Source organism: Dipteris shenzhenensis, chromosome 26, assembly GCF_047967505.1.
Source record: "Dipteris shenzhenensis isolate YYH24624 ecotype China chromosome 26, Dip_SZ_1.0, whole genome shotgun sequence".
Taxonomy (NCBI): Eukaryota; Viridiplantae; Streptophyta; class Polypodiopsida; order Gleicheniales; family Dipteridaceae; genus Dipteris; species Dipteris shenzhenensis.
Window position 1 is genome coordinate 10,302,556 of NC_141621.1, and position 20,525 is coordinate 10,323,080.

At 41.8% G+C, this 20,525-nt stretch overlaps 1 pseudogene; it reads right to left on the reverse strand.

Moving 5' to 3' along the window:
- Positions 1-1,895: 1,895 nt before the first annotated feature.
- LOC147884649 (3-ketoacyl-CoA synthase 13 pseudogene) lies at positions 1,896-4,287 on the reverse strand (annotated as a pseudogene).
- Between the last annotated feature and the right edge of the window lie 16,238 nt (positions 4,288-20,525).

Consider the following 20,525-nt stretch of genomic DNA (forward strand, 5'->3'; position numbering starts at 1 on the left):
AAATTTTCAACGTTAGTAAACTACCATCACAAGATTAGTCTGAAGCACAAATTGAGCAACATATGTACCAAGGATTCGCAAGCTATGAATAAGAGCTAAATATATAAAGTACCTCCTTTCTACATTCAAGCTTCTAATTAGCCCTTAGATCTTGGTAGTTGGGCTCATTCGGATCTCTCGCGGCTTGGTCGCATAGGCTCCTTTAAAGGCAAAAATGTTGATATACCAAAAAACGTTCAGCGTTTGTGGCACCATAAGGCCCCTCACGACTACAAAGCGATTTGGGCTCTTCAAGTCAAGAGGGTTTGGAAGGCAACATCTTCTAACAGGCTAAATTTTATGTTATGGCGGTTAGTTACTTGTAAGCTCTCAACTAAGAATCGCATCATCAAATGGAAGGACGTATCTCCAGTATGTCCTATAAAGTAGCTATGGAAACATATTACCATTTGTTCTGGGATTGCAAAGTCATTCAGAGTATTTAGCGTGGCTTGCGCAATTGGCTTGCTCCTACTCACATGCGTTTTGATTTTCAGTAGAAGACAGTTTTACTAGACGATCGTGGATTTAAATCAGAAGAGTTGTGCAATATTTGGCAACTTATCAGAGCATCTTCCATTTAGTATATTTGGCACGTGAGGAATGATATAGTGTTTAAGCGAGGGAGATTGCCCTTAGACTCGCGATTCCAAGTTCACCATGCAACGTTAGAGTTTATGGAGTATTTTGCAAATCGAGACAAAACCTTCTTAAGTGTCATAGTGGCAGTATGTCTTGATCTTAACTTTGTTGTATTTCTCTATTTTGTAGTTCTTTTCCTTTTAATATAAATTATTTTCTTTTCTCAAAGAAAAAAACAAGTTGAATACATTCAAGAGGCCTACCCAACCGGAGTATGGTGCATGGAATTTAGGAAATAATTTAATAAATAGCAAATATCGCTTCTCCAACCTAGCCTGACGTCAATAAGGCTTCCACCATCCACGGGGTAGGTCAAAAGCTTCTATGCCAAAGGAGCATTACCTCCTAATATAGTGGTAGAATGGATGCTTTTAAATCAACACATGATAGTTTTCACTACACTCCGCTATTAACATTGCCTTGAATATATAATTCGAGGTACTCACGTGATTAGTTTTTTAAAAAAATTACACAAAAATGAGTATCACACTCTCGAAGACACTCCTACCAAGCATAAGGAAATGGTTTGATGTTGCTAGATTGGAGGAGAAAAGCATGATTACTCTAAGGTCCTTGACATTACTATTTCCATAAGTCGTACATGATACTGAAAAGTGTGAACTCAGTTATGCTGCATGGCAAATCAAAGATACTAAACTGTAAAAAATTAGTCGAGGTTGAAGATTTGATCGCCGTTAGCATCACAAAGTTCTGCTCTCCATGTAGAAGATTTAATTGCAAAGCGCAAAATTAGACAAAAGTGAACTCTCGGTGTAGAAGAATTGATTGCTGGTGGCATGAAGCCACTTCATTAAGGTCCAGACTCCAAAGCCGAACAAAAATCTGCTCTCGACGTAGAAGATGTGATTGCAAGAGCGCAAAATTAGACAAACTGAACAGAAATTTACTGTAGACGTTGAAAATCTGACTGCTGCTCGCATCAAAACTGAACAGAAATTTACACAAAACTGAACAGAAATTAACTGTCGACGAAGAAGATTTGAACTGCTGCTAGCATCAAATCACTTCCTCTAACATACAAAACCGAACAAAATTCTGCTCTCGACATCGAAGATATGATTGGAAGAGCCCAAGATATGAGTGCAAGAACAGAAATGTACTCTCGAGTCTCGACGTAGAAAATTTGATTGCTGCTAACATCAGGTCACTTCCTCCAACATACAAAACCAACAATGTAGGTAGAAGATTCGATTTAGATATATCATATGAATGCTGCTAGCGTCAGATCACTTCCTAAAACATAAAGAGGTGAACACAATTCTGCTCTCACGTAGAAGATTTAGTTGCACGAGCGCGAAACAGAATGTCAGGATATGTATGGATGCAATCTGCCCAGGGGTTGCTGCCAGAGATAGAAATGTCATCGATTGCCTTCCATATCAAACTGTTGCACTTGAAACCTGATCCTAATCCAAGCATCCACACCTTGTCTCCTTTCTTGACGCGTTGCTTTGCTTCCATGTACGCAAATACGTACCACAGACAGCTCGCAGACGTATTTCCGAAACGATAAAGCGTAGCGCGGGCCGGTTCCATGTGGTAATCCTCCAGATACAGATTTTTCTGAATCTCATCTATCACGGCTCTTCCTCCCGCGTGAAGGCAAAAGTGTTGAACTGCCAACTTGAAATCGGGTTGATATTGCTTGACTTTCAGCTTCAGAATCTCTCGGCAGAGTAGGCTGACCACGAACAGCAGCTGCTCCGAAAAGGGCAGTATAAGAGGAGCCAATCCGCGGATGTTCGTCCTCAGCGCGTCCGCAGCGACTCCCATGAGATTTTTATTCAGTGCAACGCCCAGAGTTCCATCTTCGTCTTCTCTGTAGAACGCACAGCCGTATGCTCTGTCATCCGCTGCCTTGTGCGTTCTAACGCAGTGCTGAAATTCGTATTTGCTCCGCGACCTCTCACTTTGCTTATTTGTGAGCAACATGGCCGCGCAACCCATTCGAAAGAGGCAATTTGCCACGAGCATGGGCTTCTCGTTCCCGAAGTACCAGCTCAAAGTCATGTTCTCTGTGCTCACTACTAGAGCGTACTCGTTCGGATGCGTCTTCAAGATGTCGTTGACAAGCTTGCAACCGATGAGGGAAGCACTGCAACCCATGCCGGAGAGATGGAAACACTTGACATCTTCTCGCATCTTGTAATGATTCACGAGCATAGCGGAGAACGAGGGAGTAGGCGAGAAGAGACTGCAATTCGTGATGACGATGGAAATCTCGTGAGCACCGACTCCAGTCCTGCGAAGGAGGTCGTCGACGGGTCCGAAGATCATCTCCTCTGTTTCTTCTATAGCGTCGGAAAATTGCGGAAACCGATCACCAAACATGAAGCGCGGGGCGTAGGTCTCTTCCCCTAGACCAGAGCGCATGAGGATCTTCCTTTGAAACTCCATGCTTGGCAGCGTGAATCTGTCGATCCTTCTGGTGAAATACTCAGCAATTTCGTAATTAATCTTCTTATCGTCACCCAGTTTGAAGCAGCTGAAATCCACAAGATACACAGGTCGGGGCCTTCTCGTGTACCAATGGAACCCGCAAGCTCCAGCAATGAGCCAAAGCAGCACAGGCAACCGATACCTCTTTAAAAGCATCCATATTGGCAGAAAGCGAGTTTCGAATGAACTTTCGAATGCCCAAGCTACAATCAGCAGAGAAGCGAAGATCACGATGGGCAGGAGCTGGAGGAGAGGGATGAAGTGCTGCCTCCTTGCGTCGGATTCGATGGAGACATGGTGAGGCCGGTGTTGAATCGGCAGCCACCGCGTGAGTTTAGCGAAGAGGTCGGCGGTGCGGACCGTTTCGAACCTCGAAGCTTTGAGTTTGCGTTCCTCCATTTATGCTTACCGACTGTGCGAGCTCCTTCCTTGCTAATAATGATGGCAATCTACGAGGAAACAACCAGAGACAATGGAGCTATGTGTACACGTCCCGAACAGCAGAGACAGGCAAGCTTGAAGACGAACGTTACTGAGAAAAACAGGGAGACTTGCTACAGAAAACTCATCAAGAGTCGAACGGAGACCTGTTACAGTGCATCTACTTCGAGTCAAAAGAGCGATTCAACTGTGGAGGACTTGGTTGGAAAGCTTGAAGACTGAGATTATTGAGAAAGAATCAGTGAGACTTGCTACAGAACTCTTGAAGAGTGGCACACACAACGGCGAACTGTTACACGGCGACTAGTTTGAGCAATCCAATCGGTGAGCTTTGCCAGGGCATTTGGGCAGGACAAAGAGTCTTGGATTGGTAAGTTGTGGAGAGCTTTGCCATTGCATTTGTAGAGCACTTGTGGTTGGAAGTTGAAGGTTCTGGGTGGTGCAGAAACCAACTGGACTGGATTTAATGTTCAATACAAATTAGTAAGCTAGACTGTTGTAGAGGACTTGGTTGGAAGGCTCTGGAGTGAGCTATGAGAGTGAGAGCACTGAGAACCAGGAGATTGCAGGCCAAGGAGCACTAAATTCTGTGGTAAAGCTTCGAGGTAGCTGGACTATGAACAGATTATAGGAACCTAGGCTGCAGTCCAAAGAGGAGTAACTTTGGAGTTAAAGCTTGGAGCTACAGGATGTGTCCTGGATAGGGAAGAGGTTACAGAGGCATCTTCAAACATTGAATGCAAATCTGCAAACACGGCAGGTTGGCAAGTGCAAAAAGCAGAGAATTTATTTGTGCAGCTACATCGTCAACGAGAATGGTAGATGGTGGATAACATATAAGCATCGAGACCACAAAAATCATCAAAGCAGAAACAACATTGGGTGGGTAGCTCCGACTTCACTAGCTCGTCCACACCTGTCACCTACCTCATCAAATCCAAACAAGGTGAATTACATTTAGAAGGCCTCCCCTAAATCGAGGTCAATGATTTCGTAAATAAGAGAGTCGTCTGACCAATATATGTAATTAGTACCAACCTTCTTTTGTTCATTTTTTGTGTCTGACCATATGTGGTCAATTGTGTACCAGAAATAATTGTAGGTTCTTGAATCAATTGCAAGAAATTATTTTGTGCCATGTATGAGGTAAGTATTGTGGAGTCAATTTTGGTGGGATCATATAGAGTGTTGAAGTCACTTGATTATTGTAGTTGGGATGTCATGATCTATTCGAGGTAGTAGCTTTTTTAGTATGGATACAAGAATAGAATGTAATGTTGTGTGTCCTTTGTAAACATTAATTATAGCAAATTTCAATTGTTGTAATGTATTGAATATTGTAAGGTAGCATGTCATGATCTATTCGAGGCGGTAGCTTTTTTTGTATGGACACAAGAATAGAATATAATATTGTGTGTCCTTTGTAAACATTAATTATAGCAAATTTCAATTGTTGTGATGTATTGAATATTGTAAGGTAGCATTCTCAAGTTGTTTCGATGATGTATTGGTGTAGTTCCAACACTAGTTCTTTTTTAAAACATGTTGCAATTCCAACCCCGTTGTTTTTTTGCAAACATGTAAATCCAGGCAATGTTAAATAGTTGTCTTCTTTGGAATGCAATTCTTGGAGGCATAAGATTGTTGCATTTACCACGCTTTTATCATGGAGTATGTCTTCATAGTGTGATGTTAATGATCTTGTGCTAAGTGATTGTATTGTCATTGTTGTTATTGTTTTGGAATTGAAATGAATTTATTTTGGTTATCCATTGCATTTTGAATGACCCCTTCACTAGTCAGCTTAATTACCTCCACCATACAAAGAAGATTATGATCATAGCCCTTACTAACACTTCTCCTGAGCAAGACAACATCTCAACTTTTTACCCCTCAATAAAAGTTCTCTTGAAATCTTGAAAGTATATCTTGGTCCTAAAAAGTTCTATGTGCTTGCATATCAAATATGTCACATTGTAAGATACCACCCACCAATGTTTCAAAGTCTCCATGTGGATATTTTAAATGCACCATAGGACTTAGCACTTTGGTGATTATCACTACACATCTTCTCTCACCACAACGTTGAAAATGACATACATTTATAGGATCAAGACTATGTATTTATCCAAAGCCTATGACTTTATTCTTCTCATATAACACCACCTCTAAGCCCTCTGTTAGGGTAAATACCTATAACAATTTCAGAAATAAAGCATTAGCAATTGTAAAAAAGCCCAACAAATCTAACACTTGAAATCAAAATACAAAATATATTGATGTGCAGCCCAACCTATACCTAAACCCTAAATCCTAAACCTTAACCCTAAACCCTAACCATAAAGTCCAAACCCAAAATCATAAATGTACCTCCAACTTGTTGCATATGCAATAGGATGGTGGGTGCACCCACCACCTGTTGCACTAATCACAAAAATTTGGTGATTTGTGCAATAGGTTGGGGCTGCCCCCCCGACCTGTTGCATGTGCAACAGGTTGTTGGGTGCAACCCCAACCTGTTGCATGTGCAACAAGTTGGGTCCCCCTCCCTCTAACCTATTGAACGTCAACCCTAGCCTATTGCACAAATCACCAAATTTTGGTGATTTGTGCAATAAGTTGGGCTTGCACCCACCAATCTGTTGCACATGCAATAGGTGGGGGTCCCCCCCAACCTATTGCATGTGCAACAGGTTGGTGGGTGCTAACCTGTTACACATGGGGTTGCACCCACCAACCTGTTGCACATGTAATAGGTTGCAGGGGACCCCCACCTGTTGCAAGTGCAACAGGTTGGTGGGTGCTAACCCCAACCTATTGCACAAATTACCAAATTTTGTATCAATAATATAAAATTTAAATTAGTTAGTTTAATATATCTCTAATGTATATGTTAATTATTTTCATTTAATTAATAGTTATAATTATTTTTTTATTTTATATAAATAATAATAATAATTTTTAAAAATAATATCTTATAAATATATAAAATTTATAGAATTGTATAGATTATACTATGTTTTAATATATTTATGTATAAATTTTAATATAGTATTATATTACAAAATAGATAATATATTTTTATATAATTTTTAATATATTAATATATTACATTATAGATAATATATTTTTGTATAATTTTTAATATATCATATTATAGATAAATAATATTATTGGTAATGAGTTTTTGAAATCTAAATTAAAAAAGCCTTTCTAAGTTGTTGCGGACACAATAGGTTAGGGGACTTTTTTAAAAATATTGTAAATTTTGGAAAAGCCCAAAGGATTGGAATTATTGCATACACAATAGCTTGGGAGAGTTTTTTGGGACATTCTTGAGTTGTTGCGTACATAATAGGTTAATAGAATTTTTTAAGTTTGTAAAGTTTTTTTAGAAATCTTTAAAAGTTAAAAAAACTAAAAGTAAAGAAACTTTTGGAAGGTGTTGCTTATGTAATAGGTTGAAAGAGATACAAAAAGTTTTAAAAAAAATTCAAATTTTAAAAAATTTGATGTGGAAGATGTGGCGTACGCAATAGGTTGGAAAGCTCTCTACCTATTGCATGATTTGGAAAATTTTGTTGATTCGTGCAACAGGTTGAGATGAAGAGAGAACCACAAAAAATGAAGAATGAGTTCGGAATGAAAGAGTGGCTTATACTTATACTCATGCTAATAAAAAGCCTAAAAAAGCTGCCTTAACCCTAATTATAACCCACTTCCCCATAAAATCTCAACCTCCCTCCTCATTCTCTCATTCTCCCTCCTTTTTTCAAAATCCTCCTCCCTTCATCGGACTCCTCCTCTCCTCTTGAGGTATTCCATCTCCTCCCTCCCTCTCTCCTCCCCTCCTCCACTCCTCTCCCTCTCGCCCTGCTCAGTCGCCCCTCTCTCCCTCTTCCTCTCTCCCTCGCTTGGCTGCCTCTCCCTCCTCTCTCCCTCTCTCCTCCACTTGGCAGCCTCTCCCTCCTCTCCCTCTCTTCCTCTCTCCCGCTCCCTTCCACTCGGCTGCCCCTCCCTCTTCTCTCCCTCTTCCTCTCCCTCTCTCTTCCCCGCCCCTCCCTCCTCTCTCCCTCTCTCTCGCTTCCTTCCGCTCTGTCGCTTAGTGGCCCCTCCCTCCTCTCCCTCTCTCCCTCTGCTCGGCCTCTCCCTCTCTCCCTTCGCTCGGCCTCTTCCTCTCTCTCCCTCTTCCTCCGCTTGACCGAGCGGCCCAAGCCTCCCCCTCTCTCTCTCTCTCTCTCTCCCCCTCCATTGGCGGCATCCTCTCTATGTCAGTGTGGGCGTCCTCTCTCCATTGGCATGGCATTGGGTGGCCTATTTGGGGTAAGGGGGGGCATTAGCCCTCCCCACAACTTGTTACGCATGCAATAGGTGGGGGGAGGGCTAATGCCCTCTCTTGGGTAAGACTTAACTTCCCATTAACTCTCCTTAACCTCCTTAACCACTCTCCATTAACCACTCTCCTTAACCATCTCCTTAACCACTCTCCATTAACCCCCATTAACCTCCCCCTTAACCACTCACCATTAAGCAATCTCCATTAACCCCCCATTAATCCCCCCCTTAACCACCCCTTAGACCTCCTTAACCACCTCTCCTTAACCACTTCCCTTTAACCACCCTCTGAGACCCCTCCTTAACGATTCACCTCGTCCTTAACTGTCCTTAACCACCCCCTTAACCACTTCCCTTTAATCACTCTTTAAACCCCTCCTTAATCATCCCCTTAGATTGTTGGCTCTCTCTTTAAACCCCTCCTTAATCATCCCCTTAGATTGTTGGCTCTTTCTCATGGCTTCCACAAGAAGAGCAAGGTATTCTCATCAGTATGTAGGGTTTCAAGGCTTTTTGTCACCTACAGATATATCGGTGCAGTCGTTTGTAGTATAAGTGTAGCTTAGGATCTTGAGTCATATTCCGGTGAGAGACATAGGCTTAAGTGTGGTAAGAAAACATAGTGCATGCATGTGTGAAAGGAACATGCATCATCATGGTTGAGGTAATGAAGGCTTTCGCCTTCATTGGAGGTTGAAGGGTTTAGAAGGAGTTTAAGGGTTAGAGGGAGGTTTAGGGTTTAGAAGGATGTTCCAAGGTTTAAAGATAGGTTCCAAAGTTTAGAAGAGGCTCTAGAGTTTAGAAGGGGTTCAAGGGTTAGAAGAAGGATCCAAGGTTTAGGGTAGAGTACATGGTCGAGAACTCATCTCCCTCATAGTTCATGGAGGTTAAGGGTTGAGGAACTAAGGGTTTAGGGGGAGCATAGGAGTGGGAGAGAAAGAAGATGTAAGAGCATTGGGGGAAAGAAGAGAGAGGAGGGAGGAGGAGGAGAAGGAGGAGGAGGGAGGAGGAGGAGGGAGGACGAGGGAGGACGAGGAGGAGGAGAGGGAGAGGATGGGTTGCAAGGTTGGAGGAGAGGGGAGGAGGAGTTATAAGGTTAGGACATGCTTTTGGACGTGGAGTGCAAGGAAGCATGGACACTTGAGACAGTTTCTTGGAATACCAAAGTGGAACTCAACACAATGCCCCAAAGAGTGTGGGCTTCATTCCATTATGGGGTATTTATACAAGTTGGAGAGCTTCTCTGTCTACATGTAGGAATTGTAAGACATTCTCTCTCTACATGTAGAACTTGATATAGAAGCTGCAAGGAGTTGCAAGCTACATGTAGGAATTGCATGTTGCATGTAGGAGTTGCATGTAGAACTCGCATGTTGCATGTAGGAGTTGTATGTAGAACTCGCATGTAGGAATCACATGTAGGACTTGCATGTAGGAGTTGCATGTAGAACTCGCATGTAAGAATCACATGTAGGAGTTGTATGTAGAACTCACATGTAGAAGGTGTATGTAGAACTCGCATGTAGGAATCGCGTGTAGGACTTGCATGTAGAACATGCATGTAGGAGTTGCAAGCAGAACTTGCATGTTGAGGATTCCTAAGAGAGATTATTCCTAGCCTTATGCAAGTACAAGCGGAGCTTTGCCACTACTCTACACACACATTTTGTACTACCTAAGTCCATGTTGGTGCAGAGACAGCATACTCTCGGATCCATTTTATTACTCGTCCTCGAGTTATGGCTTATTGTGAGCACATAGCTGGGTTGCCATGTGTGTAATCCACTGGTTGTGAAACTTGTGTCATGCCAGTCGATCCTGTTGTAAAGCCTTGGCACCATACAATTTTTGCTCAGTTTCCAGGTAGCGTGTATCCACCATTTGTTCGAGCAGAGATATGTGGCATGCTTCTAAAAAGATGCCTCTTTGATAGAGTCGGCTTGTAATCTGAGCATCGATCCGTTCAATGGGATTGAAATTGAGTGGAGGCAAATGGGGCTATCGAGGTGACATGGGACCTTTAGAATGAATTCCAATGTTTTGTAGAAGATAGCACTTAGGCGAAGGAAGCGATCAATGTTGTCGTGCATTATTTACTCATGTTGTTGAAGTGCTCGAATCATTGTGCCTTTGATATTCCATTCTATACTAGAGTATGGTTGGATCATTGGCCAATTAATGGTGCGATCTTCACCCAAAGTGTGTATGTTGGCTTCCCATCTGTGACATCATGGAATTGCATAGAACTTGGGATGAGTCCTGAGACATGGAGGTGCATGTAGGTACTCTTTCAAGAAGATTACATCAAAGAGCTTGGGACGGCTCCAATTAGGTTGTGGATCAAATTGTTTATCCAATCTTCACTAATTTGATGCTGACAAAGGTTGGTAGGGAAGTTGTCCAGGGTCCATCCACCTTGAGTTTTCATATCAGGATTTGCTCCAAAATTCCTTGATGGGGTTACTGGGAAGTGGTATCTCATGAAAATCATACCCATCATTGGAATTTGGCATGGGAGCACGAATTGGATTATTCGGATCCTGATATTCAAAATCAAATACTGTGTGTGCAGAGTTTTTGTCCTTATGGAACGTTCCCATTTGATTGTTGGATGAGTGGATATGATCCTGATTTGGAGTTGGTTCCATTGGATAAGCACTGATGCATTGAGGTGATCTTCTACTTGTAGAGCAGCCACAAGCTCTTGTTATCACTGTTGTGCATTGTAGTGGGGCTTAATTGGTGTTGTATTCCATTGTCTCCTTGTTGTGCACTAGCAATTGGAGTTCAAGCTTGGAGATGATTATCTTTTGGGATTGCATCTCATCCATTTTTTCTTTATATTTATGGTAGATGGATGTATATGCCTCCTTAAGCTTTCTCATTTGCAAGGTGACCTTCGCTTATTGAGGAATGTCTTTAGTGGTGGTATTGGACCATTGGTCCAAGACTTGTGCTTCTGAAGTGCTGGCCTTTTGAGCAGTAGCAAGTTGGTCCTTTAAGATTCTGCATTCCCTTGTAAGCTCCTCAATGTGTGTATATTGCCATAGACGTCGCATGTCTTCAAGCTTGTCTTGGAAATCCTGGAGCTCTTCTTCTTTGTGAATTAGAGCGAGGCGAGCTTGTGCCAGTGCTTTCGTTTGCTAAGCATGTGTAGAGGTCAAGGAGTTATAGTAGGTTTATAGGATTGCCATTGCTTGTACTGCTACTATCAGTTGTGTTTGGCTTTGGTGGAGGTTACATCCCTCACTGCCTTCTCTTGAGCTTGGAGAGCTTGGTTCATGTGCACTTCTTCAACCTCCTTCTCATCTATTTGCACCTGAAGTGCCTTGACCTCTATGGCGATTGCTTGGAATTGGTCTTCGATTTCTGTTGCAGTCCATCTGTCCAATTCTCTTGCATATTCCTCCTTGGCCAAGCTAGTGAATAGTTCAGACATTTGTATCATTTAGCTAGCTTGATGATGGAGAATGACAGACAGTGATGAGGACTGGTGATATTACTGATATAATTGGTGCCCATGTAGCCATCCTAATGATTCTGTAGTACTTGTGGGGGGTTGTTCCAATGGTATTTCAGTCCACTGGGGTACAATAGTCATATTGTTGATCTGGCACTAGCTCCCCTTGTCGTTCATGGACTGCAATGGCGTCGATGGGTGATGCTGGTGCTAATGTAGCCTCAGGCTTTGGTGCCGACGATCTTGCCTCAGGCTCTAGTGCCAATCCTACCTCAAGCTCTAGCTATTGCTGCTGTTGGAGATATATTGGTTGCAGTTGTGCATTGACCTGTAGCATCTCGTGGGGTAGTTCCTCAATTTCAACCTCTAGAATAGGCATTTCTTCTGAGGTATTTGCATTTGCCAATGTGATAGTAGGAGAAGTTGGTGACGGCTCCCATACTATTGAGAAGGGAATGTCCAACTCCTCAATAGGTTTTGGTGACTGGGTAGAGTCATTTCTCATTCTTGTAGCTCTTTTTTTATGATTATAGCCAATAAGTGTGGAATTTTACATTTTTGGCCGCATGAACCATCTAGCTTTTTTCTGAAGAAGATGACTAAGTGTTGGATCTAGTCTTTCTTTAGTTTCCTACTCAACAAAACAAATGTGCAGAGTGGAAGGGATCGATTCTTACTACACTTAACCCCCAGGATTGTGGATAGGAATTGTGCTACTTCCTTGAGGCGAGGGTTAAGGATGGTGCGAAGTAATATCCCATCCCTATGGAACATTGTGCCCTTGGCAAGGAGAAGCTATACTTCAAGAAATTTAGCATCGACAGGCCATGTAGGGTATTTGGCACCTTGTGTTGGGAGTGAGAAAGCCCTTTGAATTACTTTACTGTGGAGGATAATGTTGAGTGGGCTTTGATGTACAGTGATGGTGCCATACTTGCCAACTTGTGTATTGCTGGAGTGGTAAGAATGGAGAAAGTCCCTTATGTATGTGGTCATTGTAGGACTGTCCTCCAAGGAATTTAGGCTCTCATACAAACTACCCAGACCCCTTAGCTCTAAGAAAGATATTATTGTGTTGGAGAGAGCATAAGTCGATATAGGTGGCCACACAAGTTCTAATGATTGGGCCATGTCAATGGCTGTGTAGACTGGTGGTGACTAGGGTGGCATTTGGGTCTCCATGTCATGCACAGATTCCTCCTCAGAGCTATCACTCTGGACCACAAATGCATGTGGTCACCGTGGTTGAGAGGAGGTAGATGGCTTCAAACTCTATAGGGGGTCTCGTGGTTAAGGCAGTGGGCTCTTTCTGTGCATCCTCTTTAGTGGCGGCATTTTGCTGAACCTGCTTTTATGTGCATATGGTGTAGCATTGATCATTAGATTAGTTGGCCTGAAGGTATGACATTTGTGCATGTTGGTGAGAGATCTTATTTTTACACATGCTTTGAGAGTGTGGAATGAAAGTGTGTGGCACAATTATTCATGCAATCGACTATGTGTCTAAGCGAAAGCGTGTGAGTGCACGTGACCTAGGAGCTAGGTAAGGACTAACTATATAACTATTTTTTTGTTGCTAGGATTTCATAGGGCAGCTAGAACTCAGGCATCACTTCTAAGCCCTAGGTTGAAATCGATTGATGCTACCTATATGTGCGAAGATGTACATATGCAAGTGAGTGCTCATGATACAATCTAATCCTAACTAAGGAAGACTTGGGTTTCCCAAATCTTCATTTGTGTCTAGGATGGCTTGCGTGTTGAAGTAGTAGTGCTTCAGTCGGCTCTTGTTGATGGTTGTGTTGAATTGGACTCCATCCAATGTTTCTAGTAGCACAACTCCGATGGGATTCATCTTTCTGACTCGATAGGGTCCTTGACCTAGTAGATACTTGAGTTTACCCTTATATACTTTGGCATTGTATAAAAAGCCCAAGTCACCTTCCTTGATGTCTTTAGCTTTAAGATTTCTGTCAAACCATGCCTTTCTTCTGCGTTTTTCTGTTTTCATGGCATGGTAGGCGACTACTCTTGTCTTCGTATGCTTCTGCAATTGATAGAGTCTTTCTTTCAAGGATTCATGATCTCCCATGCATTCTTGTACTGCTATGCATAGGCTTGGTATTACAAATTCTACTGGGACCACAACTTCAAGGCCATACACCAATTGAAAATGTGTGTTCCCTGTACTAACCTTCAGTGTGGTTCGGTATGCCCATAAGGCTGCATTTAGTTTCTCTACCCAATTAGAACACTGTGGTTCTACTACCTTGGTGAGGATAATGCACAGTATTTTGTTAGTGGATTCGGCCTATCCATTCCCTTGGGGGTAGTAGGGTATGCTTTTTCTATGGATTACCATAAAGCTAGACGAGTTCTTGGATTACCTCATTAACAAAATGTGTGCCTCTATTCGACACAGTTTCAATGGGGCATTTGTATTGGGTGATCACATTCTCGTATAAGAATCTTGTTGTACTTCTGGCATCTGCCTTTTTGACAGGTTTAGCTTCAGTCCATTTTGTAAAGTAATCAGTGGCCACAATGATGTAGCATGCCTATGTTCCCTTTGCTGTTGGATGGATGGGATCCACATAGTCAATCCCCTATTTTTCAAATGGTTTTTGTGCAATAACTATTGTTAGGGGATTGAAGTCTTTGTATTGTGGTTTAGTAGTCTGTTGGCATACATCATAGCCTTTGACATAATCATAGGCATCTGCCTAAAGTGTTGGCCACCAATAACCTGCGAGGATGACTTTTCTTGCTGTGGCTTCCCCTTGGAAGTGTCCTCCTACAATGCCTTCATGGACTTCACTCAGAATTGGCGTGATCTCATGAGGCATTACACATCTTCTTAAGACTTGGTCCTTGCCCATCTTGTATAGTTGTCTTGCAATGATTTGATAGGGTGCAGCTTTTAAACTTAGTTTTCTAGCATCCATTGCTTTCATTTCAGGGGGTGGTCTTACTTGCCAGATGCCACACTATTTCAAATAGATGCTATTCCAAATTGGTGTGGAGATATCATTGGGTACTTAATGGCATGCCTTTGCTATCTATTGATAGCTCTTTCTTCAATCACTGCATCATGAATATTGGGATCATTTTGTGCTGGAAGAGGAACCTACAAATTAGCATGGGGTACTGGTTGATCATTGCTTGTGGGAGGGCCTGCAAGAGGCTCATGTTGCTGGTCAAACTCCCCCTCTGAGGGAAGAAGAGGTAACCAAGAGTCAAAGGCATCAAACATGTCAATTTCTGGCTTAGCTTTGCAGTCCACAAGAGGAGAAGTTGAATGTTTATCAAAGATGACATCTCTACTGACAATAATCTTCCTAGTATTTGGTTGGTATAACTGATACCCTTTGCTCTCCTACCTGTAACCGATAAATATGCACCAAGCTTATGTCTCAGTTGAGATGGTACATGAACATATGCAAGAGACAAAAAAACTCTCATGTGTGAAAGTGAAGGCTTCCTGCCTTGCCATGCTTCATAAGGTGTAACAGTCCTCAATGCCCTTGTAGGTGATCTACTCAGCACATACTTGGCACACATCACTGCATCAAGCCAAAATTTATTGGGCAAGGACTTGGCCTTAAGCATGCATCTGGCCATTTCCATAGTGGACCTATTCTTCCTTTCAGGAATAGGATTATGCTGAGGAGTGTAAGGAGTAGTGCATGAGTGAACAATACCTCGTGAAGACAAAAATGTATCAAACTCCTTCGACATATACTCTCCCCCCTATCTGTGTTGAGGGTGACAAGCTTGCATCCTGATTCATTCTCAACCATAGCTAGCAAAGGGTGTTGACTCGTCGTTGACACAAGAACCTCACCAGGTGTTGGACAACCAGACACCCAGGTTGGCTCAGGAGGTAGTCAAGCGCCAAGCGGTGGAGTTCTAGGAGGTCGAAGGGACGGGCTGGCGGGCTTTATTTAGTAGGTCGGTTGCTAGATCCACCTGGTAGATGGAATCAGTTTATGAATCGATGATTGTAATAGAGACACAGGCTGCTTCTAGCTCATAGTGTCTTGTATGAGAGGAAAGTCCAAGTGAGTCTACAGTCTTGTTGCTTTGTTAGAGGGAGTGCTAAAGATGATCCCCCACTATGTTTGGGGTTGCCCGATGGCTCAAAGGATCTAGATAATAGCCCTCAAGATCTAGATAGCAGCTCAATGGCTCAAAGGATCTAGATAGCAGCCCTCAGGATTGTGGCTAATGTAGTAAAACTTCACTTGGGGAATGGTGGCATGGCTTTTCTATCGATCCAATTTTTCCATATTTAGGATTCACAACTAGGAGGCCTCTCAAATTGAGATTTGTTCCATGCATGATAGATGTTGTCTAGAGGATAGTGTTTGGGAGATGGCATCACCGCCTGGAACATCTGGGTAGCCAGATGTAGCCACTTGATGGGAGACCATCAGGTCTCTCCAACGGCTACCCTAGTTGCCATCTAGCAAGACATCATTTTCACCCTTTGCACCATTTAGGAGCTTGTAGGTATGCCCTCCATGGTGACGTTTATAGGCACATAGAAACGACATTTGGTAATGAACTATTCAATTTGAGATAATTTACTTAGATCAAATGATGACATTTAAAGTACCTATAAGGATAACTCTAAATCACAAATGAAAAATACATGGAATTTAACTATACTTTAAATGTAGTTTGAGGGTGACTTTTTATTCCATATGGCAAAACTTGCAAAACATCTCACATCCTGTAGGGAATGGTCTTGAAGGAAATCAGTTCAAGAAATTTTTCATCCTCTATTAAGGTTCTTCTTATCGATTCATATAAAGGTATTATTATGAATATCAAGAGAAAAATTGCATCAAAACATTTTGTAAGAGGTATGGGCAATGTTCATTCTTTCTTGATATTGAAATTTGGAGATTAGGTAGTCATATATTCTTAACAGAGTATGCCAAGAACCTTCTATAGCAATTTTGAATGCATGGTGCAAAGCCGATAAATATGTAATTGAATGCAATGTGAGATATTCATTGTATGCCCATTCTCTAGAGACAGTTTCAAAAGGTATCGTTGCTACTTAAACAGATCGATATACTTCACAGTCACATGGTAGACTCAAATTATGTAGTTAGAGCACTCTACCAAATTGGGAGAGGAGAAGAGATGGAGATAGGATACTTTGCTATCTCAAGTTGTACATATAACCCTACGTTGGGAACCAACTTTACATTAGGACCATGTCATTCTTTACCATCCTTAGATACACACTGATATATGTGCACCCAGTGTAATGTACAATCTTGATAGCCCCTATTAAATTTAGTTTTCATAAGATGAGAGCGGATTACACAATTAAGACTTTCGTGAGCATCTCTTTAAAAAAATTGAACAAAATTACAAATATTGGAGCAATGTCTCTATTACTCGCTCTTTTCAACATTATTTAGTTTTACATGTATTGAGTGAGTACTCGAACGACATATTTTAAATTTGGCCTTGTTATTGTTAAGTACATCAAGCTAGATATGGGTTTTAAATAGCTATTGAATTGTTTTTGCATGCTTCATCTAAGTGAGTGTAATCAACCAATTGATATCCAATTCTCAATCCTAAGAAAATAATGAAGCTAGCCATATGGCTACGAGTTTTGCACTTGATATAATAATAGGTTGGAAAAGCTCCCTTACACTAAGCTACATTTGCTATTATAGCATACGAATAAAGAAACAATTTCCTTATATTTGGCCCATAAGGAGTGCTATTAGCATTTTTCATTCTACTATAGGTATTGATATCATAGGACATATTTTTTTTTAAATTAAACAAGATTTCATATGGTCTAAGAGAGATTTGATTACTTTGATAAAGGTGGATTAAATCTTTTTAAGCATATACTCTACTCAACTAGGAGAAGAGATTATTATATTCATGAGATACTATGGAGTAAGATGGTGGCAAGCTGGATGTGCCAACCCGCTCTTCTATATCACATGTCCATATGCAAATTATCTTCAATTGCCACACAATATTAACTCACATTAGCCACCTTGTTGACTGAATTGCCACATGGGAGGGCTAGTCATCTGTATACTGTTGAAAGGCTATCGGCTTGAAGCTTTTCTAATCTCCTATATAAGGACCCTCACCCCCACCACTTCCAAGCAAGCCTCATGAGGAGATAGATCTTGCTAGCCATTCTACATCCTCCCCAATCCCACCCCCTTTGGGCATTCAAGACTCCCTACTAGCCTCTCATCCCATGATACACTCCCTTAGTTTCCACTTTCATCCTCTTGAGCTCCCCTCATTCCGCGGCACTGCATCCCCCTAGTTGCTTGCTTTTATGATGTATCTCCCCCCTTCGCTCATGCTATCCCATCTTCTCTTGCATATGGACAAGCATCTACATGAATCCCATATGTTGCTTTACCTCTCCTCACTCCATGTAGCTTACATGGTTATTATCAACCCCATCTTAAAGATTCCCCCCTAAGGTTTTGAGATGCAAATGGTGGCCTACTTCTATGAAATTTTTAACCTTATGGGGGAGAGAGGGGGGGGGTCAATGAATGGACTGTTATTTCCTATGTCTCACCTCTACCCCTAATGAGTCTCCCCGTTGTTGTTGTGAGTGTAGCATTGTAGATTATGTTGTTTCAACCTTCTTGAGTGAGGTTGAGATTCGCCTCCCTCATGGGTGAATCTACTAGTGTGAATCGAGCTATCCATCCTACCCAAATTTATGAATGCAAGTTCCCTGTGAGACTGATTATTGCCCCACTCCCTTCACTCTTTATTTAATTCAAGCCCTTTCCCCTTTATCCCACTCCCCCCTCCCCCAACACAAACTAATTAATTAATTGGCCCCAAATTCAATCTTGGGGTACCTATTTTATTCCTATTTGTTTTGGACCATGGAGGCTAATTAATATGTTTGTCCATGGATTAATTAATTCAATTGGGTTAATTTATTTATTTAAGCTATGTCTAAGAGGAGTGCACATTATTCGAGAGGGTAGGATTCTAACCCACAATTTTGTCTTTCCCACATGTGAGCACTAAGCTATAGGGTGGAAGAGCATACCTAGTGCTAACTAAAATATTATAAATGGTCCCTCTTCCCCCTCCCCCTTCAATACGTGAGTTCTTCTTTAAGGCCCCCTCAAATGGTCCCTAGTCCTCCTCCCCCTTTAGCACATGCCTTCTTCTTTAATGCCCCCTTCTTAAGTGGTCCTTCTTAATTGAAACTCCTCCCTCCCCCCTTTATCCCTTAGTTTAATCATGCTCTTTCCCTCATCTTTTTCACCCCTCTTCTCTTCTCCACAACTAATTAATGGGAATTTCCCGTTTTTCAATTTATGGGGGGACATACTAGATGGTTGGTATTTTTGTCTTCTCCTCCATTTGTCCCTTCCTAGCATTGGTTCCATCATAGCTACATGACATTCAAACCTCTCGCTGTCAACTTTACTTTGGATGGAATGCCTATGTTCCAACAAGCTATAATGTAAAACAAGCCCGACCCTACAAGTTCCTCCAGACTTAGACGAGGTTGGCTTCTTTTAAGCTCTTTCGAAGAGTAAGGATATGTCCTACGAAAGAAAAATCTGCAAGGAGAGTCGGAAATAATTTGAAAGCACAGTCTCATCCTGGTTGGGCGAGTCTATGTTCCCACAAGCTACAATGTTACATAAGCCTTCTTGGTGTAAATCTACCTAGACTGACGGTGTAATCTTCTTGTATGCTCTAGTTTGGCATACCCTGTGTGGAAAGAAAGAGAGAAAGAAAGTCTATTAAAGTCTGCAAAAGAGCTAGAATATCTCCTATAGAAGGTGGAGTTAAAAACGTGGGAAATACAACCTAAGATTGAAATGAGTTCTGAAGATAATTGGGTGCCATTGCTCATATGGTGACATGTTACTGCTTGAGGCGTATCCTTCTCCCTCCATATGACATAGAATTGTGTCAAACTAGGCACATAGTGCATAGCGCTTAAAAACTTATGCAGTGGAAGCCAGGTCAATCATTAAACAAAGGTAGCATACAGAGGTAGAACAAGCTTTGATCTACAACGATGGAAGCCGTGCTGAGGGGCTGTAGCAAGATAAGGACCATGAGAGGTGGCATTGCTAGCTACAAAAATGAAAGAACCAGAAGGGAAAACTTAAGAAAAGTTTTAGGACCGCTTTAGCTGGACATCATGAAGACCTTCATATGGTCAATGTTCTATTATGGGATACAACGACAACATTAGTGGGTGACAAAAGCAGGTGGACGAGAGCTACATGAAGGTTCTTATAACAGGGAACAGCCACAGATGGAGAAGCCACGGAAAGAAATTCAGCAGAGAACCTCTTCTCTTCTTGATGACTACCCAAAATTCTTCAGTCTCCTTTATATTTTTAATTTTAAGAAGAAAAATCGAAGGGGCTGATCCAAGCTTCTACTGCTGCCTAAGTCAAAGTCTCTTAAAGCCTTGTTCGTTTCAAGATTCGCATTTGTCTACCTGACTAATCCCTCTATCATCCCCCCATATGATTGCTATCTGCTCGTCTTCCCCATGTAACGGTCCCTTCATCTTTCAATAAACATTTTGATTATAGTCAATTATTACCCCCATCCTACTTTAGCTTCATTCCCCTATGCGCTTGGAAAGTTAGAGATTCTTCAACCCCCACATGGAATGGAAGTATCGTCCTAGAGAGGTTTCTTTCTCACCCTGCTAGAAGTGGCCCATGAGACAATCTTCCATCAAATTGAGAGCTTCAATGTATTTGGCTGTGCTACAATGGGGTTATCCTCACGAGTCACCATTAAGCGTCATTCTAGCTTCTTTGATGACCAAATTATGGGCTCCCATTGAGCTATTTTCTACCTATTATGTAGTTGTGGAAATTCTATTTGAGATTGCCTACACCAATTTTAATTCAGTAATCCGTCGCTCTGAATTGTGTTTGGTACCACCCTTTAAGTGAGACACATGGCAGAGTCTCTTTTGAATGCGTGATCTAGTGTTGCCTTCACCAAATTAGAATGACAGTTTTCAAGTTGCTTCCAGATAACAGAATAATTACTGTGCATGCTTTTGCATCTTGCTGAGAGAATGCCCCACAAAGTTGTAACAATTCAGGACTAGACAATAATACACATACCTGGT